Source organism: Oncorhynchus mykiss, chromosome 16 (assembly GCF_057628025.1).
Source record: "Oncorhynchus mykiss isolate SJ-2025 chromosome 16, ASM5762802v1, whole genome shotgun sequence".
NCBI lineage: Eukaryota > Metazoa > Chordata > Actinopteri > Salmoniformes > Salmonidae > Oncorhynchus > Oncorhynchus mykiss.
In genome coordinates this window covers 81,520,210-81,548,023 of record NC_143037.1, presented here as the reverse complement: position 1 = coordinate 81,548,023, position 27,814 = coordinate 81,520,210, and the positions used below count along the sequence as shown (strand labels likewise).

Here is a 27,814-nt window from a genome sequence, read left to right as displayed (position 1 = left end):
AACTACAACATGATGTTACCCTCTTCTCTCTCCCGCTCTCTCTTTCTCTCTCTCTCTTTCTCTCTCCTTCCTTGCTGTTTTAGCGGTAAATAGTCATCCCCCCATCCTCCCCCATTTATGGGGGTTTCAGGGGTGAGAGGAGTGAGTCAGGAAAACAGAGGTGTGATTCCCTTCCTCTTCTTATCTGTTTATTGGTTCAGAAACCCCATAACCCCATGAGTAGACATTCCCGTTCTCCGTGCTTCCCCCTTCCCAGACAAGCAAGCCCTCTGTCGGCCTTCTGCAACTGTAAGGCTGAGCTTCTGAGAATGGTGAATCACACTCTCTCTATACCCCCTGTCCCCCCACCCCCTCTCTCCCTCTCTCTCTCTCTGTCTCACTCTACTCGTTAACAGAAGCTAAATTAACATTCCAATCAGAGGATCTGTCAGGTTGTTGGGCCAGAACCCTCATTAGACGCTGTCACCTGGAAACACAGAACAGAACACCACCGTATCCCACGGTTACGCAAGAACACCTCACACTGCAGCTCAGCCAATCAGATCACTAGGTCTACTCCTCCTCCTCCTCAGCCAATGAGATGAAGATCTACCCTTCCTCGGCAGGACTAAGTATGTATGCTCCATATGTATTGGACGTCACGCTCCTTGGTGAACAGTATATTTTCCTCGCTCACAAACCATGACTGGTGTTTGATCTTGTGTCCTTGGCTCACAAACACCTCTCTGTTGAACACCTTAACCAGCAGCACCCAATAGCTCCATAGTGTGGCTATGTATAGAATAACAAAGATATTGTGTTAGATTACTGTTTCTCATTTCATGTTAGGCCTATGTAGATGTAATGTATGTTATTGTATATGTTTTAGCTGTGTCCTGTCCTTGTTAGATGATTGGGTTTTATTCTGAAGAAGCCTTCATGGTCTCCCTGGAAAATAGATGATTTATCTGAATGTAACTGTATGGAATAATTAACAGCCTAAACTCGAAAGGACACATAAACAGTAGGTTGTAACATGTTTTCTTTGGATCATATCTGCACTGTATCTCTCTTCATTATATTTTCTCCTCTCCATCTCCCCATTCCTCTCTCTTGTCCTTAGTCTATCTCTCCTTTTCTCCTATCTCTATCTCATCTGAATGTATTCCATCTCCCCATTCCTCTCTCTTCTCCTTAGTCTATCTCTCCTTTTCTCCTATCTCTATCTCATCTGAATGTATTCCATCTCCCCATTCCTCTCTCTTGTCCTTAGTCTATCTCTCCTTTTCTCCTATCTCTATCTCATCTGAATTTATTCCATCTCCCCATTCCTCTCTCTTCTCCTATCCTCTATTCTCTCCATTCTGTCATCAGAGCGGATTCCTTCACACCGAGGACCCACTTTGAGAAGCCATGCCATAGGCTATCCAATTCACATGTATTTACAGTTTTACTCTGTGTTCAACTAGACATAGTTATCGATAGTTTGTTTCTTTGTTATTCATTCAAAATGTACAGGGTTACCGTGTTAACTTTGTCGCAAGGTACATGTAATTTAGCAGACACTCTTATCCAGAGCAACTTACAAGAGCAATTAGGACTAAGTGCCTTGTTCAAGAACACATCGACAGATTTTTCACCTAGTCAGCTCAGGGATTCGCACCAGTGACCATTTGGGTAATTTCCCAATGCTTCTAACTGCTAGGCTACCTATCCTTGCTTTCAAGTAAGCTAGGCCTACTGTATCATTTGGTTACTTTCCATTCTTTGCTGCTGCTTAATATCCTTTACAGCAGGTCTCAACTCCATTCAGCCACAGGCCCATTTCTTTCTTGAGTGGATTGGTCAGGGGCTGCAACATAATTACAAATAATTTGTAGACTGCAAATTGACCCCCAGAAGCCCAAACAGACATAATATGTGACCGACCGGAACTACAAAATTGTATATCATACACTGCATTTGAGGAACAATAGGAAAGTACTTCTGCTTTGAAAGTTGATAAACTTGTAAACTCACTTTTGAGAAAAGGGCCTTTGAATGTTTTGGTACCTACTGGAGAGCTGTCCTTTGTCTTCACTCATTCAGCATTGTTCACACCCTCTTAAGCCTGCTCCACCCATCTCATTAAGGATTCACATGTGAGGTCATGTGCTAACCAGTGAGTAGTGTAGTAAAGATTAAGACTAAAAGTGGTAAAAGTGGTAGCAATAAGGAAAATTCCAGGTAAACAGAAAGTGTCAAGATATAAATATTAGATGACGTTTACTCAGACACACTTGTCTAAATTGATGGGTCATGTGAAACGAATGCTGTAACCCCCAGCCACATCCAGTAGTGGAGAAAGTACTAAATTGTCATACTTGAGTAAAAGCCACCCAGTAAAATACTACTTGAGTAAAAGTCTAAAAGTATTGGGTTTTAAAAATACTTAAGTGTTGCAAAATGTACATAAGTATCAAAAGTAAAAGTATAAATCATTTCAAATTCCTTATATTAAACCAGACGGCACAATTATTATTTTATTTTTATTGACAGATAGCCAGGGGCACACTCCAACACATAATTTACAAATGAAGCATTTGTGTTTAGTGAGTCTGCCAGATCAGATGCTGTAGGGATGTTCTCTTGATAAGTGTGTGAATTGGACAATTTTCCTGTCAAAATGTAACAAGTACTTTTGGGTGTCAGGGAAAATGTATGGAGTAAAAAGTACATTATTTTTTGGAATGTAGTGAAGTAAAAGTAAACTCGCGACAACACCAGGCTCCAGAGCATCGAAGGTGTAAAACAATAAATAACCCAAAACATGTACAAGACATTACAACCTTGCACAACATCAATTCACCTACCAAGTTTAGATAAGAAGAATAACTTGAAAATGCAATGAAAATGATATTCACCTGAAGTGCTGGTACTGCTTGATCTGTAGCAGCAGCCTAAAGTACGGAGTCAGGTGTTGTTGCCAGCCATAGCTTTCCAACCAGCATCCTCCAGGCCAACCAGCTGTGGGATGTTGACCCCTGTCACAGTGCTGTCCTTCACAACACCAGCAATCTCAGACAAAGTGTTCACTCTGGTCTTTCTGAAGCGCTGCTTGATGAGGCCGAAGCACCAGGCAAACTTGGTGTGGCCTGTGATCAGGAAGTGAAGGTCCAGACTGTGTAGGAGCATGGTCCGCCAGGCACAATACCAGAGCACAAAATTGTTCTTGTTTTGGCCACTGCAGTTATCACAATTCAGGTCCACACGTGTTTCCCCAACTCCATATTTGGTGAAGAAATGGTGCATGTACGGTTGAAGTCAGAAGTTTACATACACTTAGGTTGGAGTCATTAAAACTCGTTTTTCAACCACTCCACAAATTTCTTGTTAACAAACTATCATTTTGGCAAGGCGGTTAGGTCATCTACTTTGTGCATGACACAAGTCATTTTTCCAACAATTGTTTACAGACAGATTATTTCACAATTCCAGTGGGTCAGAAGTTTACATACACTAAGTTGACTGTGCCTTTAAACAGCTTGGAAAATTCCAGAAAATTATGTCATGGCTGTAGAAGCTTCTGCTAGGCTAACTGACATAATTTGAGTCAATTGGAGATGTACCTGTGGATGTATTTCAAGGTTTACCTTCAAACTCAGTGCCTCTTTGCTTCACATCATGGGAAAATCAAAAGAAATCAGCCAAGAACTCAGAAAAAAATTATAAACCTCCACAAGTCTGGTTCATCCTTGGGAGCAATTTCAAAACGCCTGAAGGTACCACGTTAATCTGTACAAACAATAGTGCGCAAGTATAAACACCATGGGACGACGCAGCTGTCATACCACTCAGGAAGCAGACACGTTCTGTCTCCTAGAGATGAACGTACTTTGGTGCAAAAAGTTCAAATCAATCTCAGAACAACAGCAAAGGACCTTGTGAAGATGCTGAAGGAAACAGGTACAAAAGTATCTATATCCATAGTTAAACGGGTCTTATATCAACATAACCTGAAAGGCCGCTCAGCAAGGAAGAAGCCACTGCTCCAAAACCGCCATAAAAAAGCCAGACTACCGTTGCAACTGCACAAGGGGACAAAGATGGTACTTTCTGGAGAAATGTCCTCTGGTCTGATGAAACAAAAATGGAACTGTTTGGCCATAATGACCATCATTATGTTTGGAGGAAAAAGGGGAAGGCTTGCAAGCCGAAGAACGCCATCACAACCGTGAAACACGGGGGTGGCAGCATCATGTTGTGGGGGTGCTTTGCTGCAGGAGGGACTGGTGCTCTTCACAAAATATATGGCATCATGAGGGAGGAAAATTATGTGGATATATTTAATTATGTGGATATATTGAATCAAATCAAATTGATTTATAAAGCCCTTCTTACATCAGTTGATATCTCAAAGTGCTGTACAGAAATCCCCCAGCCTAAAAGCCCAAACAGCAAGCAAAGCAGGTGTAGAAGCACTGTGGCTAGGGAAAACTCCCTAGAAAGGCCAGAACCTAGGAAGAAACTTGGAGAGGAACCAGGCTATGAGGGGTGGCCAGTCCTCTTCTGGCTGTGCCGGGTGGAGATTATATACCTAGAGAGGAACCAGGCTATGAGGGGTGGAGATTATAAACCTAGAGAGGAACCAGGCTATGAGGGGTGGAGATTATAAACCTAGAGAGGAACCAGGCTATGTGGGGTGGCCAGTCCTCTTCTGGCTGTGCCGGGTGGAGATTATAACAGAACATGGCCAAGACATTCAAATGTTCATAGATGTTTATGTGTTTATGCTTTACATACCAAGTGTTGTCATCGATTCCTTGTAGAGACGTCACACGGCTGCTTTTGTTACGAGATGTCAGCAGCTTTCCACCAAAGTGTTTGTGTCCTGGGTGGCATCCTGGTAACACTATTACATTATCCTCTGCGTGGTTTTGATGAAGTTCACCACTGCCTGCAAGTCCTCTTGCTTCAGGTGTAACCTGTGCTTGCTTGGGTCACCATTCTCCTTGTATGACTGCTGAGGAGAGTGTGTTCTACTGATGCTGAAAGACAAATTCCAGATAAAAATAATTTAGCATTATTATAGATGTGAAATTACATTCTGAGATAACCTCACTACACAGAGTTCATACATGTAATGTTAGCTAACCTGCCAGCCATCAAACTTCAAGCTTTTAGTTTGCACAGGTTGCTTGGCCCGTTGTGTCAAGTCACTCTGGTTCCCACTGACTGTGTGCAATGCCATAAGAATCATCAGCTCTTTCACCCTCTCTGTCACGGAGGCAATGGCTGCCCTTAGTTTGAAGATGTAATCCGTAGACATGGTTTATACAACAGCCTTCTGTGTTTTCTTTTCGACTCCATCTGCATTTGCAATCAAACTCCAGAATTCTATTAATCTCCTTATCATACTTTGCTTCCACTAATTTCAAAACTCGGTTAACTTCTTCCGTGACAACAACACTGTTGATCACCGTTTCTTCCCCATCACTGTCATCAGAAGACTATACAATGAAAATGTTTTAAAAAAAAATCTAAATCTGGGATTTCCTCATCGTCTGATTAATTTTCAGAGTCAGCATGGCACGGTCGTCCTCCAGAAAGTCGTCCATCACAACTTTTCCCACTGACCTTTGAACTTTGTCGATAGCGCCTGATAAATTCAGGGCAACAATGTATTTAGAGCAGTAGCAACATATTTGCAGTTCTCCATTATATAAACGTTATATCTTTTGAAAAAACTGCAGTAGAAAGGTTTATCTACGCATAACGAGCAGCTCATTTTATAGACACAAGATGCTACACAGCACACCGTTTGAGCCCATCCCGTCCCCTTCCAGACGTAATATTTGTTTTACTGGGCTGTTTCTGCGAAGCATATACAATTGTTTTATACATCATCTTAGCGAACACTATTCATATCAAAAGTGCACATGACTGTGCTCTTTCATGTCCCTCACACAGACCTAGATGCTCTCAACCTGGCATGAAAAAATTATTAAAGTATTTGGCAATATCAGTTGGTTTTGTGATGAATGAGCCATCTGATTCAATAAATGATGGAGCTAAGTTTTCCCTTTTCCAAAAAATGTATTGAAGGTCCCCCAAAGCTTTTTACTGTCATTCTTTATATAATTTATCTTTGTTTCATGGTGTAGTTTTTTCTATTTTTTATTCAGTTTAGTCACATGATTTCTCAATTTGCAATACGTTTGCCAATCGGTTGTGCAACCAGACTTATTTGCCATTCTTTTAGCCTCATCCCTCTCAACCATACCATTTTTCAATTCCTCATCAATCCACGGGGATTAAACCATTTTTACAGTTATTTTCTTAATGGGTGCATGCTTATTAGTAACTTGAATAAGCAGTTTCAAAATGTGTCAAGTGCAGCGTCTGTTTGCTCCTCATTACACACCACAGACCAACAAATTCTTTACATCATCAACATAGGAATCACAACAAAATGTCTTGTTTGACCTCTTATACACTATATTAGGCCCAGCCCAGCTTGATGAAAGCCAGTCAATATTTAAATCACCCAGAAAATATGCCTCTATGTTGATATCACATCCTGCAATATGAGCTACGACATTAATATTTGTGTAAACTCTTCAAAGTTGTTCTGTGGGTGACACTGAGTAGACTGATGCACCATTTCATTGGTCCACAATCCACAAGTAAGGCTGTACAGTGAAATATTAGTGTGCTCCCAAAGCAGTTCTGAAGTCTAACACATCCACAGTGCGAGTTCAACTGATTTATACTTTTTTTGGCCAAATTAATAATGGTATTTTCTTGAATTTATATAACATTCCAACCATGTTAAGCATTATCTAGTCAAAATATGGCATGATGCCATTATTTATATCAATTTGCATCACTTTCAAATGGGGACTTTTATTTAGAAGGCGGAATGCAAATTCCACTCGTGGCTAATTCTTATTGTGCCTATTTTCACTTAGGTGCTCAATGCTGTTTCTGTTCCGAACACGCTCTAGCCATAGAAAATGGTAGAGGCCTCACGTGGCCAAACAGCTTTTTAGCCTGGGCAGCGCAATTGAGGGCTTCCACCATTTTTTATGTCGTCAACTGGGTGGGACTTCCAACTTCATTGGCTGATCGCTCCTGGTGACCCGGTTGAAGTCATGTCCAACAGGGTCATCAGGAGGGATCTGTTAATCAAGAAGAAGAAAATGTACTACTTCAAAATGGAGATTGTCGAGAAAAAAAAAGATCACAGACGCTATAGTGGCACAGATACAAAGAGGAGTCCTCTATTTATGTCTATGGCTCGACTCTGCTGTAGTTCAGTTGGCAAGTGCAGCCAGGACACACGGACCAGTTCCTGGACAAGAGAGACTTGACTGAGTTTTATGGTGAGTTTTTATATCAAAAGGTAAATGTATATTCATGTAACCGTTGTGTGTTTTAAACCGAAGTCAGGGCTTTAGCTGTTTGGACAAAGTTAAGTACTTTAGCCAAGTTTCGTCACTATCCAGGCCATTAAACGTTAGCTACCGTTAGCGCTATGGGGGCTACACGGCTGGATAATCAAGTCCAGATGCTAATTAGCTAGCTGGATATTTAGCTTTTGGGCAGCTAGCAGCAGAAGAGGGTCTCTCTCCACATAACGGTACAGCTAACTAGCTACACTGATGAATGGATATATAGGGATCCATCTTTTGTAGGTAGATGAGTTGCTTTTACCGGCCAGTGCGTTATCTGGTTGACAGGGTTTATGGTAGAAATCCATCTTTAGCACGTTGGGGGCGATTTAAACAACGGAGACCTCATTCAATGAAGGGAAGCGCAGTTAGCTGTGACCATTGGGGCATGCAAGAGACCAAAGTTGTGGAAAGCTGAACTTTTGCATACTCCGCGACATCGCGTTGCGATTGATCAATCAAAGGTCACTAGTTTCCAGCCCCTACTGGATGATTTTTGCATACCTAGTACCGACACGAGGGCGAAGCTAGAGTGGCCATCCATATAGCGTGGATTACTTCTGTTAGGTTCAGATGGAACAGCTCAGCTTCTGCGCAAAATACCAAGATGGGGAGGGAAGACACTGTCCTGATTTATTTGTGGTTTCATTAGTAACTCTTTGAATTAGAGACTGTTGTGTCGTTTTGACTGTTCAGGGTCCATTTGTCCAGTTTTTTTTGTACAACAATAAGTCTCACGTGCAGCACGTCGTCAGTGTTGAAGCAGCCGAGCTGAATCACATGATGGGGAAGACGAGCGCTTTGTGCGCTGCCACTGGGCCGCCACTCTGTCGCAACTTGAAAGGAGAGGTGGCTGGCTGGCGCTTCTAACAGTGATAGGATGTCTAATAGATTTAGATGAATACATTTTCTCTCTGTCCGCGCTCTCTCCCTGTATGTCTGTCTCTCTTACTGAACAAAAATATAAATGCAACAATTTCAAAGATTTTGAAGTTAGTTCATATAAGGAAACCAGTCAATTGAAATACGTTAATTAGGCCTGAATCTATGTATTACACATGATTGGGCAGGGGTGCAGCGAGCTGGGGAGACCGCCCCCAGGCAATCAAAACGAGTTTTCCCCCACAAAAGGGCTTTATTACAGACAGAAATACTCCTCAGATGATCCTGCAGGTGAAGAAGCTGGATGTGGAGGTCCTGGGCAGGCATTGTTAGACAAGTTCTTTGGTTGTTCATCAAAGCACAGTAAATAGCCTATGTACCACCGCTCTGTGGCTGCATCTGAAACACACCAGTGACCAACATTAACTTTTTTTCCTTATTGGCCCGGTCGGGCCATTTGGCCAAAAATCAACAGGCCCGAAAATGTATTGTCCCGAAAAGAATTTATCCTGGCCCAGACATGGTGTAGTTCTTAAATGCATTGGGGTCATTCAGGGACCACACACTGAGTATACCTTCTAAGACAAACATTCCCAAAGAGAGCTGGACGTGGCACACTATCAACAGTAGCCAGTAAATTGCTAGTATGTTCACTTTTGAAGGTTTACTATTGTAAATCACTTTCCCTAAAATAAATGAGCTCAGCTAGTAGGTTGATGGGCACTTATTTTTTGCTCTGGACAGCTTGTGTGTGCTGTGTAGGCATTGACTGATGTACTGCTGGAGAAGCTGTGACTGGCGGAACGTGGTGGTCAAATACAAATAGCATGACATTTAGGCGTGTAGTCTTCAATGGTATACTGCCACAGAGCAGGCATACTGCCACAGAGCAGGCATACTGCCACAGAGCAGGCATACTGCCACAGAGCAGGCATGCTGCCACAGAGCAGGCATACTGCCACAGAGCAGGCATACTGCCACAGAGCAGGCATACTGCCACAGAGCAGGCATACTGCCACAGAGCAGGTAGGTAAATGTTGAACTGGAATGCAAAAATGTGCTGAAAATTTACTGGCCCGGTCGGGGACAAGATCTACTCGCCCATCACATGTTTTTACAGGCCCTGGACTAGTGGACCGTTGTTAATGTTGGACCCTGCTCGTAAAATAAAATAAATGAATGTGCCAGAATAATAGGCTAAGTGGATTTCATTGCCAAGATTGTGCAAAGCTGTCATCAAGGCGAAGGCTGACTGCTTTAAAAAATCTCAAATATAAAACACTTTTTTTGGTTACTACATGGTTACTACATGATTCCATATGTGTTATTTCATAGTTTAGATGTCTTCCCTATTATTATACAATGTAGAAAATAGTAAAAATAAAGAAACCCTGGAATGAGTAGGCTTATCCAAACTTTTGACTGGGACTTTTTTTTTAAATGTACAAAAATGTCTATAAACCTGTTTTCGCTTTGCCATTTTTGAGTATTGTGTGTAGACTGATGAGGGGGAAAAAACAATTTAATCAATTTTAGAATAATGCTGTAACATTACAAAATGTGGAAAAATAGAAGGGGTCTGAATACTTTCCGAAGGCACTGTATACACTATAAGAAGAACGGATAATGATATGGATTGGCCCTACAATCCCATAATGCATTAACTGAGGCTATAACAAAGCAGAAGTTAAAATCAGAACAATGCAAAAAAAAGTCTACGTATCTGCAATTAAAAACAAAACATGGAGTTTTGATTGTTGCATGGATATCAAATGAAATAAAATGTTATTTGTCACATGCTTTGTAAACAACAGGTGTAGACCAACAGTGAAATGCTTACTGACAGGCCCTTCCCAACAATGCAGAGAGAGAGAATAGTAAATACTAGAGGTTGACCGATTAATCAGGCCGATTTCAAGTTTTCATAACAATCGGAAATCGGTATTTTTGGGCGCCGATTTTGCCGAATTTTTTTACACCTTTATTTAATCTTTATTTAACTAGGCAAGTCAGTTAAGAACACATTATTTTCAATGACGGCCTAGGAACGAGGCAGAACGACAGATTTTTACATTGTCAGCTCGGGAGATCCAATCTTGCAACCTTACAGTTAACTCGTCCAACGCTCTAACCACCTGCCTCACGAGGAGCCTGCCTGTTACGCGAATGCAGTAAGCCAAGGTAAGTCTCTAGCTAGCATTAAACTTATCTTGTAAAAAACAATCAATCAACGACTGTCGTTGCTCCAATGTGTACTTAACCATAAACATCAATGCCTTTCTTAAAATCAATACACAAGTATATATTTTTAAATCTGCATATTTAGCTAAAAGAAATCCAGGTTAGCAGGCAATATTTACTAGGTGAAATTGTGTCACTTCTCTTGCGTTCATTGCACGCAGAGTCAGGGTATATGCAACAGTTTGGGCCGCTTGGCTCTTTGCGAACTAATTTGCCAGAATTTTACGTAATTATGACATAACATTGAAGGTTGTGCAATGTAACAGAAATATTTAGACTCATGGATGCCACCCGTTAGATAAAATACGGAACGGAATAAACGTTTTGTTCTCGAGGTGATAGTTTCCGGATTTGACCTAAGGCTCATATTTCTGTGTGTCTATTATAGTTAAGTCTATGATTTGATATTTGATAGAGCAGTCTGACTGAGGGGTGGTAGGCAGCAGCAGGATCGTAATAGTCAAAGTTATATGGTTTAGAGAAATAGTCGACGCGTTATAATTCCTGTAATAACTTGCGGCTGAACTTGAAAGGGGTTCCTTCATTATTTTACCGTTCATGTCTTCCATAGAGAATGTCTTGATCTACTTCCAATAAGGTCTGTGTTTCGTGCAGGTTAGGGTTCAGGCTTAAACCACCTCTGTGTTTTGATACCTGTGTAAATCTCACTAGGTTAAGGTAACATATATTAAGGTAACGTTTGTCAAAATATTTTCATAAATCCACTCTACAATTTTTTTTATCTTTGATCAATATTGGCTAAATGTAAGCGGAGTTACCTTGTCCTATGGATATCTATACAGTTATACAATTGGCAAGGAGGTGTAAGCCTACACGAAACACAGACCTCATTTTAAGTTAATCTAAAAATATCCTATGGAATAAATGAATGAAGGAACCGCTTTTCAGATTTTGCTAGGTGTCATGGGAATTATGACTCGCGCTTTGGTAGTCAATTCTTACCATATCCATTATTAAAATAGGATTTCCTGCATATAGAAATTAGTTTTTGTTTTCAACATTCATCACAGGTAACTTGAACTCTTGAACTTGAACTTTTTATTCAAACAGTTGAGAGTTGAGAGTATTTGTCCCCGAAGCAGACACTTCAGTGTCATTGTCACTTCAGAGCTGTGTGTGTGTTTTACAGATGGCAGAGAGAAGCAGAGCACCAGTGTGGGACTATTACATGGAATTGGCACCAGGGAAAGCAAGGTGTTTTATTTGTGATAAAGATGTAAGCATGGGGTCAGCAACGGCTAAATCAAAAAATACCACCAACCTGTGTAGTCACCTTAAGAACACCCATCCAAAAGCCCATATGTATTATAGTAAGTTAAAATAAAAAATATATATACATATACACACATTTTAAAAATCGTCCGATTAATCGGTATTGGCTTTGTTTTGTCCTCCAATAATCGGTATCTGCGTTGAAAAATCATAATCGGTCGACCTCTAGTAAATACACTATTATACACAGGGTACCAGTACTGGGTCAGTGACGACTAGACTATGTACCAGTACTGGGTCAGTGACGACTAGACTATGTACCAGTACTGGGTCAGTGACGACTAGACTATGTACCAGTACTGGGTCGGCGATGACTAGGCTACAGTTGAAGTCAGAAGTTTACATGCACTTAGTTTGGAGTCATTAACTCAGTTTTTCAACCACTCCACAAATGTATTTTTATCAAACTATAGTTTTGATAAGTCGATTAGGACATCTACTGTGTGCATGCCACAAGTAATTTTTCTAACAATTGTTTAGACAGATTATTTCATTTATAATTCACTGTATCACAATTCCAGTGGGTCAGAAGTTTACATACACTAAGGTGACTGCCTTTAAACAGCATGGAAAATTCCAGAAAATGAAGTCATGGCTTTAGGAGCTTCTGATAAGCTAATTGACATCATTGGAGTCAATTGGAGGTACTTGTGGATGTAGTTCAAGGCCTACCTTCAAACTCAGTGCCTCTATGCTTGACATCATGGGAAAATTAAAAGAAATCAGCCAAGACCTCCGAAAAACAATTGTAGACCTCCACAAGTCTGGTTCATCCTTGGGAGCAATTTCAAAACGCCTGAAGGTACCACGTTAATCTGTACAAACAATAGTGCGCAAGTATAAACACCATGGGACCACGCAGCTGTCATACCTCTCAGGAAGGAGACGTGTTCTGATCCTAGAGATGAATGTACTTTGGTGCGAAAAGTTCAAATCAATCTCAGAACAACAGCAAAGGACCTTGTGAAGATGCTGGAGGAAACAGGTACCAAAGTATCTATATCACCATAAAACAAGATAATATCGACATAACCTGATAGGCCGCTCAGCAAGGAAGAAGCCACTACTCCAAAACCACCATAAAAAAGCCAGACTACAGTTTGCAACTGCACATGGGGACTAGGATTGTACTTTTTGGAGAAATGTCCTCTATTCTGATGAAACAAAAATAGAACCGTGTTGCCATAATGACCATCGTTATGTTTGGAGGAAAAAGGGGGAGGCTTGCATGCCGAGGAACACCATCCCAACCGTGAAGCGGGGGGGGGGGGGGGGGGGGGCAGCATCATGTTCTGGGGGTGCTTTGCTGCAGGAGGGCTGGTGCACTTCACAAAATAAATCAAATCAAATGTATTTATATAGCCCTTCGTACATCAGCTGATATCTCAAAGTGCTGTACAGAAACCCAGCCTAAAACCCCAAACAGCAAGCAATGCAGGTGTAGAAGCACCTGTGCCAAAGTACAGCCCCCACACCACACTAGAGGGATATCTTCAACCACCAACTTACCATCCTGAGACAAGGCTGAGTATAGCCCACAAAGATCTCCGCCACGGCACAATCCAAGGGGGGGTGCCAACCCAGACAGGATGATCACATCAGTGACTCAACCCACTCAGGTGACGCACCCCTCCCAGGGACGGTATGAGAGAGTAAGCCAGTGACTCAGCCCCTGTAATAGGGTTAGAGGCAGAGAATCTCAGTGGAAAGAGGGGAACCGGCCAGGCAGAGACAGCAAGGGTGGTTCGTTGCTCCAGAGCCTTTCTGTTCACCTTCCCACTCCTGGGCCAGACTACACTCAATCATATGACCCACTGAAGAGATGAGTCTTCAGTAGACTTAAAGGTTGAGACCGAGTTTGCGTCTCTGACATGGGTAGGCAGACCATTCCATAAAAATTGAGCTCTATAGGAGAAAGCCCTGCCTCCAGCTGTTTGCTTAGAAATTATAGGGACAATTAGGAGGCCTGCGTCTTGTGACCGTAGCGTACGTGTAGGTATGTACGGCAGGACCAAATCAGAGAGATGGGTAGGAGCAAGCCCATGTAACGCTTTGTAGGTTAGCAGTAAAACCTTGAAATCAGACCTTGCTTTGACAGGAAGCCAGTGTAGGGAGGCTAGCACTGGAGTAATATGATCAATTTGTTTGGTTCTAGTCAGGATTCTAGCAGCCGTATTTAGCACTAACTGAAGTTTATTTAATGCTCTATCCGGGTAGCCGGAAAGTAGAGCATTGCAGTAGTCTAACCTAGAAGTGACAAAAGCATGGATTAATTTTTCTGCATAATTTTTGGACAAAGTTTCTGATTTTTGCAATGTTACGTAGATGGAAAAAAACTGTCCTTGAAATGGTCTTGATATGTTCAAAAGAGAGATCAGGGTCCAGAGTAACGTTGAGGTCCTTCACAGTTTTTTATTTGAAACGACTGTACAACCATTAAGATTAATTGTCCATTACCCGCAGTATTAGACTAAAAACAAATCATCCAGCGATCATACACTGTTTACCAGGGGGCAGGGCTACCGACGTTAAGGCTAATCTGAAGATGGTGCTGGCTAAAGCTAAAACTGGCGAGTGTAGAGATATTGTTATCCACGTCGGCACCAACGATGTTAGGATGAAACAATCAGAGGTCACCAAGCGCAACACAGCTTCAGCGTGTAAATCAGCTAGAAAGATGTGTCGGCATCGAGTAATTGATAGGATGATGGAGCAGCAGTAAGGGCTCTTCGGTACTGTCTTTCCAATGACTAGAGTTTTCAATTTGTCAGAGCTAATGGTGGGAAGCTTCGGCGTCTCAGACCCCGTAACGGGAGGAGTAGAGACAAGAGAAGGCTCGGCCTCTGACTCCGACTCGCTGCTTAAGGGGAAAACCTGTTGAAAGTTTCTGTCAGCTGAATGAGCGACACCGGTTGAGCATTCCTACAGCACTTCCTTCCAGAAACCGTGAGAAAGTTGTCCGGCTGCGGGGACCTTGCGAGGGGATTTATACTAACGTTAGTATCTGTACTTACTGGTGGCAAAGACACTGTTTCATCCTTTCCTACACTGAAATGACCCTTGCCTAACGATTGTGTCTGAAGCTGGGCTAGTAGCACAGCTATCCTCGCCGTAAGGCGATCGTTCTCCTGTATATTATGAGTACAGCGACTGCAATTAGAAGGCGTCATGTTAATGCTACTACTTAGCTTCGGCTGTTGGAGGTCCTGTTTTTCCTAAGCGCTGAATAGTGTAGAGAATGGATGGCATCATGATGTGGCTATATTGAAGCAACATCTCAAGACATCAGTTAAAGCTTGGTCGCAAATGGGTCTTCCAAATGGACAATGACCCCATGCCTACTCCCAAAGTTGTGGCAAAATGGCTTAAGGACAACAAAGCCAAGGTATTGGAGTGGCCATCACAAAGCCCTGACCTCAATCCTACAGAAACGTTGTGGGCAGAACTGAAAAAGCATGTGCGAGCATGGAGGCCTACAAACCTGACTCAGTTACACCAGTTCTGTCAGAAGGAATGGGCCAAAATTCACCCAATTTATTGTTGAAAGCTTGTGGAAGCCTACCCAAAACGTTTTACCCAAGTTAAACAATTTAAAGACGATGCTACCAAATACTTTTTGAGTGTATGTAACTTCTGACCGACTGGGATTGTGATGAAAGAAATAAAAACTGAAATTAATAATTCTCTACTATTCTATACTACTCTGACATCTCACATTCTTAAAATAAATTGGTGATCCTAAGACAGGTAATTTTTACTAGGATTAAATGTCAGGAATTGTGAAAAAGAGTTTGAATGTATTTGGCTAAGGTGTATGTAAACTTCTGACTTCAATTGTATGTACACAGGGTACCAGTACTGGGTCAGTGACAACCAGGCTATATACACAGGGTACCAGTACTGGGTCAGTGACAACCAGGCTATATGCACAGGGTACCAGTACTGGGTCAGTGACAACCAGGCTATATAAACGGGATACCAGAAGCTGTAGAAGCTGTCCTGTTGGTTCCAGACTTAGTGCATTATGGATTTTTAGTAGTGGTAGGGGTTACAAAATATATTATAAAGTAGGGTTAATATATTATAAAATATATTATAAAGTACCCTAACCCAGTTTTATGAACATGCAGTAGCCTAACTTCTATTTGTGTATTGTGCGTTTCGTGGCATCCCAGCGCACGACTAGAATGCATATTAGAGGCTGGTTAGGAGACACCACTAGAGACTAGAGGTCGACCGATTTAATCGGCATTGCCAATTAATTAGGGCCGATTTCAAGGTTTCATAACAATCAGTAATTGGCATTTTTGGATGCTGATTATGGCCGATTACATTGCACTCCACGAGGAGACTGCATGGCAGGCTGACCACCTGTTACGTGAGTGCAGCAAGGAACCAAGGTTAGTTGCTAGCTAGCATTAAACTTATCTTGTAAAATACCATCTTAACATAATCACTAGTTAACTACGCATGGTTGATGATATTACTAGTTTAACTAGCTTGTCCTGTGTTGTAAATAATCAATGCGGTGCCTGTTAATTTATCATCAAATCACAGCCTACTTCGCCAGATGGGGGATGAATTAACTTCTCGGCGCACCATCCCGTTAGCGGGATCATTTTTCGTCAACATCCGCCGAATTGCAGAGCACCAAATTCAATTTAAATTACAAAAAATATTTAATTTTCATTATCACAAGTGCAATATAGCAAAACACAGCTTAGTTTGTTAATCCACCTGGCGTGTCAGATTTAAAAAAAGCTTGTGTGAGGACATCTGTCTCAGCAGACAAAACATTACAAACAGCTAACAACAAAGTAGATTGGTCATGACAGTCACAAAATAAATACAATTAATCGCTTACCTTTGATATTCGGATGTTTGCACTCACGAGACTCCCAGTTACACAAATGTTCCTTCTGTTCGATAAAGATAATTTTTATATCCAAAAACCTCAATTTGGTTGGTGCGTTTTGTTCAGAAATCCACAGGCTCGTGCAGGTCATGACGGGCAGACAAATTCCAAATAGTATCCGTAAAGTTCGTAGAAACATGTCAAGTGTTTTTTATAATCAATCCTCAGGTTGTTTTTACAATAAATAATCTAATATTTCAACCGGACCGTAGCTTTTTCAATAGGAGAGAGAATGTCTGCACCAAGCTGTTGCGCATGCAAAACTCTGCTGGCACCCAGCCATCCACTGACACGATGTTATCGCTCTCGCTCATTTTTTAGAATAAAAGGCTGAAACTATGTCTAAAGACTGTTCACACCATGTGGAAGCCATAGGGAAAGGAATCTGGTTGATATCCCTTTAAATGGAGGGAAGGCATGCAATGGAACAGGGAGCTTTCAAAATAAGTGGTACTTCCTGGTTGGATTTTCCTCAGGTTTTCGCCTGCAATATCAGTTCTGTTATACTCACAGACAATATTTTGACAGTTTGAGACTTTAGAGTTTTCTATCCTAATCTGACAATTCTAGCTTCTGGGCCTGAGAAATAGGCAGTTTCATTTGGGTTTGTTTTTCATCCAAACATCAAAATACTGCCCCCTACACTCAACAGGTTAACAAGCGCATTTGCGAAAAAAAGCACTGTCGTTGCACCAATGTACCTAACCAGAAACATCAATGCATTTCTGAAAATCGATACACAAGTGTATTTAAAAAAAACCCAAAAAAACAAGTAGCCTAGTGGTTAGAGCGTTGGACTAGTAACCGGCCGGTTGCAAGATCGAGTCCCCGAGCTGACACTGTAAAAATCTGTCGTTCTTCCCCTGAACAGGCAGTTAACCCATTGTTCCTATGCCGTCATTGAAAATAAGAACAAATTCTTAACTGACTTGCCTAGTTAAATAAAGGTAAAATAAATAAAATTTAACTAGGGAAATTGTCCCTTTGCGTTCTGTATAAGCAGAGTCCAGGTATATGCAGCATTTTGGGCCTCTGTGTGAAAACCATTTCTCAACTTCTTTCGGATAGGGGGCGGTATTTTGACGTCCGGATGTTAAGCGCGCCCAAAGTAAACTGCCTGCTACTAAGGCCCAGAAGCTAGGATATGCATATAATTAGATTAGTAGATTTGGATAAACACTCTAAATTTTCTCAAACTGTTAAAATAATGTCTGAGTATAACACAACTGAAATGGCAGATGAAACCCCTACCACTGATTTCAATGGCTGGCACTTTTATAATAGGGTGAAATCATGCTCGATTGCAGTTCCTAGGGCTTCCACTAGATGTCAACAGTCTTTAGGAAGAGTTTCAGGCTGGGTTTTTTGAAAAATGAGCCAGAAATTTTAGTTTTTCTAGGTGGCTCCCATTTTGGCTGTACTGTTTTCCAAGAGCGTGAATGAGAGCGCGTTCTTTGGTATTTTTCTCCGGTAAAGACCATAACGATTCTCCGTCTTAAATTTTATTGTTTATTTGCGTATTAGGGTACCTAAGGTTTGATTATAAACGTTGATTGACTTGTTTGGATAAGTTTATTGGTAACGTTTGGGATTCATTTGGTATGCATTTTGAAGGAGGGAAGCCGAGTGGGTTATTGACTGAAGTGCGCCAACTAAACTGAGTTTTTATGGATATAAAGAAGGACATTATCGAACTAAAGGACCATTTGTAATGTAACTCGGACCTTTTGGAGTGCCAACAGAAGATCTTCAAAGGTGAGGCATATATTATATCGCTATTTCTGTCTTTTGTGTCGCAACTCCCTTGTTGAAAATGATTTGTTATGCATTTGTGTGCTGGGCGCTGTCCTCAGATAATCGCATGGTTTGCTTTCGCCGTAAAGCCTTTTTGAAATCCGACACGGCGGCTGGGTTAACAACATGTTAAGCTTTATTTTGATATATTGCACTTGTGATTTCATGAAAGTTTAATATTTATAGTAATTTAATTTGAATTTGTCACTCTGCAATTTCACCTGAAGTTTTCGAAATGGGATGCTAGCATCCCACTGATCTTCAAGAATGAACAAAGACCGTAATTCATTTGCTAGAATTTTATGTAATTATGACATAAAATTGAAGGTTGTGCAATGTAAAAGCAATATTTAGATTTAGGATTGCCACCCGTTAGATAAAATACGGAACGGTTCCGTATTTCACTGAAGAATAAACATTTTGTTTTCTAAATGATAGTTCCCAGATTTGACCATATTAATGACCTAAGGCTCGTATTACTGTGTGTTTTTATTATAATTAAGTATATGATTTGATAGCGCAGTCTGACTGAGCGGTGGTAGGCAGCAGCAGGCTCGTAAGCATTCATTCATACAGCACTTTCTTGCGTTTGCCAGCTGTTCATGACTTCAAGCCTATCAACTCCCGAGATTAGGCTGGCAATACAATAGTGCCTATAAGAACATCCTAATAGTCAAACCAATATTCCCAGTTAAGAAGTTTTAGAAGACTCATGTTAAAAGGAACCACCAGCTTTCATATGTTCTCATGTTCTGAGCAGGAACTTAAACTTGAGCTTTTTTTTACATGGCACATATTGCACTTTTACTTTCTTCTCCAACACTGTTTTTGCATTATTTAAACCAAATTGAACATGTTTCATTATTGATTTGAGACTAAATAGATTTTTGTTTTAAGTTACAATACTGAATGAACACTTATTTTAATTGTCATTATTACAAATATAATCGGCATTGGCTTTTTTTGGTCCTCCAATAATCGGTTTCGGTCTTAAAAAAATCATAATCGGTCGACCTAATAATGCATATACCACCACACTTGCCATTTGAGTCGTCTTAGCCCAATTTAGACATAGAAACTGCCATACTCAATTGACCTTACTGACCAGCAAACTACCTCAATTATGTACAGAGTCTCATTACTTTGCATTGAGTGATATGGCCTTGCCCTCACACTACCACCTGCCTGCCACACTCTTCCTGACTGTGAAATCATCATTGTATTCGATGGGCCAAGATGACAAGCACAGCCACGACAACGGGGAACATTAACTAACTACTTATGTATGTAGCAACGACTTTACATTAGTTAATGTTAGCTAGCTAGCAATAAACTGGCTGAATCACCACCCCCCCCCACGTATGATCTTACCTTCGTGAACGTAACACTCGATCCAGTAAACTTTTAGTTGGACTGCCTTGGGCAGTCCGACGCCTTCATCTGCCCATTTATCGATAGAAGTCGACGTTATATCCGGCAACAGTTTTAAACTACTAGTCCACACCTTTGTTGTTTTGACTAGCATCGATGACAGATGAGACCATTGGAAACGTGCCGATCCTGGTCCTTGGCAACAAGATTGACAGACACGAAGCCATCAGCGAGGAGAGACTGCGTGAGCTGTCTGTTTTGTCTCTACAAAGCTGTCTTCATCGTAACATTCTTGAAAGATGTGATCAATTATCAGTTGTAAACCTTTTTCATATGCTGCCTGCAGCGAGATCTATTTATGACAGTCAGTTGTTGGTTGGAGTACACCTCCGGAGTCACTGGAGGAGCACATATTGATCCTGCTGTACAATTCATTGCGGCCAGCAGGTCAAATGAACAGCAAAAATTAACGAGTTACTCAAAAAACAATCTTGACTCTCAAGTCAGTAAAATTTGTTTAAAAATAATGATAGTCCACCACAACATACCAATAGTTTTCTGATTAGCAAGGGGTAGTATGTTTTTAATTTCATTGTCTATTTGAAAACACAGTTTGAGATCATTGTGATGGGTTTTCTTCACTAGTTACAATGGGAAACGGGCTTCCCTAGAACAGTAACCAGGGGGGGGCGGAGCTTAAGCAATAGGACTGCAGTGGGGGGTTCCGAAAGTGGATTCTCAATACTCGAATCCTGTGACGATATCAAAAATTAGCGTTATTACTGTGAAGCGTAGACATTCTATTTTCTACCCAGATTGCGAAAACATTTGCATGTTGATTTAATGCGCATTGGTTTCAACATCTGTGTTGAGAAATCGTTTTCTGTGTTGAGAAATCGATACAGACCGCAATGCAGTCTGGGATGAGTAGTTTGTCTCCTAACTCTGGTACGTACAGTGGGGCAAAAAAGTATTTAGTCAGCCACCAATTGTGCAAGTTCTCCCACTTAAAAAGATGAGGCCTGTAATTTTCATCATAGGTACACTTCAACTATGACAGACAAAATGAGAAAAAAAATCCAGAAAATCAGTGTAGGATTTTAACTGAATTTATTTGCAAATTATGGCCAAAATACCAGCAAGAGTGTGTAGTATTTGGTCAATAACAAAAGTTTCTCAATACTTTGTTATATACCCTTTGTTGGCAATGACAGAGGTCAAACGTTTTCTGTAAGTCTTCACGAGACTTTTACCAACTCACCAACTTCAAACATCTGCTATCTGAGCAGCTAACCGATCGCTGCAGCTGTACATAGTCTATCGGTAAATAGCCCACCCAATTTTACCTACCTCATCCCCATACTGTTTATATTTATTTACCTTTCTGCTCTTTTGCACACCAGTATCTCTACCTGTACATGACCATCTGATAATTTATCACTCCAGTGTTAATCTGCCAAATTGTAATTATTCGACCTACCTCCTCATGCCTTTTGCACACAATGTATATAGACTCTCTTTTTTTTCTACTGTGTTATTGACTTGTTAATTGTTTACTCCATGTGTAACTCTGTTGTCTGTTCACACTGCTATGCTTTATCTTGGCCAGGTCGCAGTTGCAAATGAGAACTTGTTCTCAACTAGCCTACCTGGTTAAATAAAGGTGAAATAAAAATAAATAAAACAAGGTTTTCACACACTTGCTGGTATTTTGGCCATAATTTGCAAATAAATTCATTAAAAATCCTACACTGTGATTTTCTTTTTTTTCTCATTTTGTCTGTCATAGTTGAAGTGTACCTATGATGAAAATTACAGGCCTCATCTTTTTAAGTGGGAGAACTTGCACAATTGGTGGCTGACTAAATACTTTTTTGCCCCACTGTATACAGTCTGGGATGAGTAGTTTGTTTGTCTCCTAACTCTATGTATACAGTCTGGGCTGAGTAGTTTGTTTGTCTCCTAAATCTGATATGTACACGGTCTTATACCCTTTACTTTTTTCATCAGTTTAAGTGATTTCTATTCTTGTGAATGAATGGTTCACCTTGTAGCTTATTCACTGTTTGGGAAAAAAGCATGGCTGTGTCAGTTCCTGGAACCATGATCACAGAAAGAGGGCCACGGCCCAGTGCAGCCCTACTGGAATTGGAATTTCTGTGTACTTCCTGAATTGGCTGAAATTTAAATGGCATTGACCCCAACCAGATGTGATATCTGCTAACTCCAGAGAACACTAACAGTAACTCGACGGAGATGGGTTGGGTCTGAAATGCCCTTTGGACTCTGGTCAAAAGTAGTGCACTATTTAGGGAATAGGATGCCATTTTAGAAGCAGGACTTTGTTCTCACTGTAGCTAGGTTTGCATCCAATTGGCGAAGGATGTTCATGTGAATATTCTACAATCTTCATAGGAACAATACGTGCATTTTCCCACCGGAAATGTTTCCATCAAATGTATTTGTTGCGGCTAAAAGGCTGTGCGTGATGAAGTTAAATGCGTTTCCATCGCTTTTCAAAACAAAATAATGGTGTTATATAGCGATTGTGCCCATGGTATTGGAATGTGTGCTCTAGCCAACAGCTTGCAGATAGTGCGGTTATAGCCTACATGATGAGATTTTTATTTGCCAAACGGCAGCCAAGCACCGATGTCACTACTCATTTTCTGGACAGTGTGCACATAGGCAGACTTGGCTCTCAAGAGAAGTTAGGCAATGACAGTCTTTCTCAATAGCAAGGCCATGCTCACGAAGTCTGTACGTAGTCAAAGCTTTCCTTAATTTTGGGTCAGTCACATTGGTCAGATATTCTGCCACTGTGTACATTGGAAAGAATTATCTTTTTGTTTTCTCTTGATTTGTTTGGTTCAAATTGTGTTGCTGTCCTGGGTCTGTTTGACCAGAGCCCCAGGACCAGCTTGCTTAGGGGACTCTTCTCCAGGTACATCTCTCTGTAGGTGATGGGTTTGTTATGGAAAGTTGGGGGATCGATTCCTTTTAGGTGGTTGTAGAATTTAACAGCTATTTTCTGGATTTTGATCGTTAGTGGGTATTGGCCTAATTCTGCTCTGCTTGCGTTATTCTGTGTTTTACGTTGTACTCAGGATGTTTTTGGTGTTTGTCCCATTTTGTGAATTCTTATTTTGTGCGCAGACTTCACAACCATAAAGGGTAATGGGTTCTATAACTGCTACTACTTGCTGTTTATTAGCTATGCACAGTCACTTTACTTACCCCTACCTACATGTACATATTACCTCGACTAACCTATACCCCCACACATTGACTCGGTACCAGTACCCCCTGTATATAGTCTCTTTTATTGTTACTTTTTTTTTTTTTTTTTACTTGAGTCTAATTATTTTTCTTAAGAGGCTCCTCTGTCCTCCACTCGTTACCTGTATTAATGGCACCTGTTTGAACTTGTTATCAGTATAAAAGACACCTGTCCACAACCTCAAACAGTCACACTCCAAACTCCACTATGGCCAAGACCAAAGAGCTGTCAACGGACACCAGAAACAAAATTGTAGACCTGCACCAGGTTGGGAAGACTGAATCTGCAATAGGTAAGCAGCTTGGTTTGAAGAAATCAACTGTGGGAGCAATTATTAGGAAATGGAAGACATACAAGACCACTGATAATCTCCCTCGATCTGGGGCTCTACGCAAGATCTCACCCCGTGGGGTCAAAATGATCACAAGAACGGTGAGCAAAAATCCCAGAACCACACGGGGGGACCTAGTGAATGACCTGCAGAGAGCTGGGACCAAAGTAACAAAGCCTACCATCAGTAACACACTACGCCGCCAGGGACTCAACTCCTGCAGTGCCAGACGTGTCCCCCTGCTTAAGCTAGTACATGTCCAGGCCCGTCTGAAGTTTGCTAGAGAGCATTTGGATGATCCAGAAGAAGATTGGGAGCATGTCATATGGTCAGATGAAACCAAAATATAACTTTTTGGTAAAAACTCAACTCGTTGTGTTTGGAGGACAAAGAATGTTGAGTTGCATCCAAAGAACACCATACCTACTGTGAAGCATGGGGGTGGAAACATCATGCTTTGGGGCTGTTTTTCTGCAAAGGGACCAGGAAGACTGATCCGTGTAAAGGAAAGAATGAATGGGACCATGTATCGTGATATTTTGAGTGAAAACCTCCATCAGCAAGGGCATTGAAGATGAAATGTGTCTGGGTCTTTCAGCATGACAATGATCCCAAACACACCGCCCGGGCAATGAAGGAGTGGCTTCGTAAGAAGCATTTCAAGGTCCTGGAGTGGCCTAGCCAGTCTCCAGATCTCAACCCCATAGAAAATCCTTGGAGGGAGTTGAAAGTCTGTGTTGCCCAGCAACAGCCCCAAAACATCACTGCTCTAGAGGAGATCTGCATGGAGGAATGGGCCAAAATACCAGCAACAGTGTGTGAAAACCTTGTGAAGACTTACAGAAAACGTTTGACCTCTGTCATTGCCAACAAAGGGTATATAACAAAGTATTGAGAAACTTTTGCTATTGACCAAATACATTTTCCACCATAATTAAAAAATCCTACAATGTGATTTTCTGGATTTTTTTTTTTTCTCATTTTGTCTGTCATAGTTAAAGTGTACCTATGATGACAATTACAGGCCTCTCATCTTTTTAAGTGGGAGAACATGCACAATTGGTGGCTGATTAAATACTTTTTTGCCCCATTTTATATTCACCATAGTGAAGGAGTAGGCTCAGGTTTTCTGGGTCTCTGTTTTTGGTTGGACAGGATTCTCAATTTCTTTCTTAGGTTTTTGCATTCATCATCAAACCAATTGTCACTGTTGGTAATTTTCTTAAATTGTCTGCTTGAAATGTTTAGATTTGATAGGGAAGCTGAGAGGTCAAATATACTGTAGGTTTTCTACTGCCAAGTTTACACCTTCACTATTACAGTGGAACGTTTTACCCAGGAAATTGTCTAAAAGGGATTGAATTTGTTGTTGCCTAATTGTTTTTTGGTAGATTTCTACACTACTTTCCTTCAGTCTAAAGCATTTTTTAATATTGTGCAGTTCATTTGGCTTTGATGCCTCATGATTGAGTATTGCTCTGTTCAAGTAGACTGTGATTTTGCTGTGGTCTGATAGGGTTGGGCTGACTGTGAACGCTCTGAGAGACTCTGGGTTGAGCTCAGTGATAAAGTAATCTACAGTACTACTGCCAAGAGATGAGTTATAGGTGTACCTACCATAGGAGTCTCCTCGAAGCCTAACATTGATTATGTACAGACCCAGCGTGCGACAGAGCTGCAGGAGTTGTAACCTGTTTTTGTTGGTTGTTTTGTCATAGTTGTGCCTAGGGGGGCATATGGGGGAGGGAATGTTGTCACCTCCAGGTTGGTGTTTGTCCCCCTGTGTGCTGAGGGTGTCAGGTTCTTGTCCAGTTCTGGCATTTAGGTCACCACAGACTAGTACATGTCCCTGGGCCTGGAAATGGTTGATCTCCCCCTCTAGGATGAAGAATCTGTCATTGTTAAAGTTTGGGGATTCAATTGGGGGGATATAGTTAGCACATATTTTTATGTCTCTCCCCTCTCTCTCGGTCTCTCTGAAGGCATTCAGTTTCTCTTCAGCAGGTCTGTTCCTATTCTACGTTGCCCTATAGTAACAGTGTAGGGTTGCTAACAGCAGGTCTGTTCCTATTCTACGTTGCCCTATAGTAACAGTGTAGGGTTGCTAACAGCAGGTCTGTTCCTATTCTACGTTGCCCTATAGTAACAGTGTAGGGTTGCTAACAGCAGTTCTGTTCCTCTTCTAAGTCAGAGACTCATCAACAGTTATTACATTAGTCATGAGGAAGTGATTCATTCTCTCCCAGTCAACATCTCAGCCCAACCCTTGTCCTCCAGTATAATCTAGTTCAGTGTTTCACAACCCTGGTCCTCCAGTCAACATCTCGCTCAGTGTTTCCCAACCCTGTTCCTCCAGTACCCCCAACAGCCCAACCCTGGCCCTCCAGTATAATCTAGCTCAGTGTTTCACAACCCTGGTCCTCCAGTATAATCTAGATCAGTGTTTCACAACCCTGGTCCTCCAGTATAATTTAGCTCAGTGTTTCACAACCCTGGTCCTCCAGTACCCCCGACAGTACACAGTTTTGTTGTAACCCAACCAAGGTTGGGAAACACTGATGTAGATTATACTGGAGGACCAGGGTTGAAAAACAATCCAATCAATCAATCAATCAAATGTATTTACAAAGCCCTTCTTACATCAGCTGATATCTCAAAGTGCTGTACAGAAACCCAGCCTAAAACCCCAAACAGCAAGCAATGCAGGTGTAGAAGCACGGTGGCTAGGAAAAACTCCCTAGAAAGGCCAAAACCTAGGAAGAAACCTAGAGAGGAACCAGGCTATGTGGGGTGGCCAGTCCTCTTCTGGCTGTGCCGGGTGGAGATTATAACAGAACATGGCCAAGAATCAAATATTCATAGATGACCAGCAGGGTCAAATAATAATAATCACTGTGGTTGTCGAGGGTGCAACAGGTCAGCACCTCAGGAGTAAATGTAATGATCGGCTATGAAAAGCCAACTGACAAGTATCTCTACCGCTCCTGCTGTCTCTAGAGAGTTGAAAACCGCAGGTTTTGGACAGGTAGCATGTCCGATGATTAGGTCAGGGTTCCATAGCCGCATGCAGAACAGTTCAAACTGGAGCAGCAGCACGGCCAGGTGGACTGGGGACAGCAAGGAGTCATCATGTCAGGTAGTCCTGAGGCATGGTCGTAGGGCTCAGGTCCTCCGAGAGAGAGAGAAAGAAAGAGAATTAGAGCGAGCATACTTAAATTCACACAGGACACCGGATAAGACAGGAGAAATACTCCAGATATAACAGACTGACCCTAGCCCCCCGACACACAAACTACTGCAGCATAAATACTGGAGGCTGAGACAGGAGGAGTTGAAGCACTGATCTAGATTATACTGGAGGACCGGGGCTGGGAAACACTGATCTAGATTATACTGGAGGACCGGGCTGGGATACACTGATCTAGATTATACTGGAGGACCGGGGCTGGGAAACACTGATCTAGATTATCCTGGAGGACCGGGGCTGGGAAACACTGATCTAGATTATACTGGAGGACCGGGGCTGGGAAACAATGATCTAGATTATACTGGAGGACCGGGGCTGGGAAACAATGATCTAGATTATACTGGAGGACCGGGGCTGGGAAACAATGATCTAGATTATACTGGAGGACCGGGGCTGGGAAACAATGATCTAGATTATACTGGAGGACCGGGGCTGGGAAACACTGATCTAGATTATACTGGAGGACCGGGGCTGGGAAACACTGATCTAGATTATACTGGAGGACCGGGGCTGGGAAACACTGATCTAGATTATACTGGAGGACCGGGGCTGGGAAACACTGATCTAGATTATACTGGAGGACCGGGGCTGGGAAACACTGATCTAGATTATACTGGAGGACCGGGGCTGGGAAACACTGATCTAGATTATACTGGAGGACCGGGGCTGGGAAACACTGATCTAGATTATACTGGAGGACCGGGGCTGGGAAACACTGATCTAGATTATACTGGAGGACCGGGGCTGGGAAACACTGATCTAGATTATACTGGAGGGCCGGGGTTGGGAAACACTGATCTAGATTATACTGGAGGACCGGGGTTGGGCTGTTGGGGGTACTGGAGGACCGGGGTTGGGAAACACTGATCTAGATTATACTGGAGGGCCGGGGTTGGGAAACACTGATCTAGATTACACTGGAGGGCCGGGGGTTGGGCCTAAAGGAGTCCTAAAGGACTCTTTATTCTATATTGTGTCCTTTTGACCAGGTACAGGTAGCCATTGTAGAGTGGTTGGTTCAGTCAGCAGGTACAGGTAGCCATTGTCG

The 27,814-nt window shown here is 41.8% G+C and overlaps 1 protein-coding gene across 1 annotated transcript in view; it reads left to right on the top strand.

Moving 5' to 3' along the window:
• Window positions 1–7,093: 7,093 nt before the first annotated feature.
• Window positions 7,094–27,814, top strand: part of LOC110492722 (monocarboxylate transporter 1) — a 58,012-nt gene continuing 37,291 nt past the window's right edge. The window contains exon 1 of the mRNA XM_036947863.2: window positions 7,094–7,343. The gene's annotated coding sequence lies outside the window, so the exon portion shown is untranslated. The remainder of the gene's footprint in view (window positions 7,344–27,814) is intronic.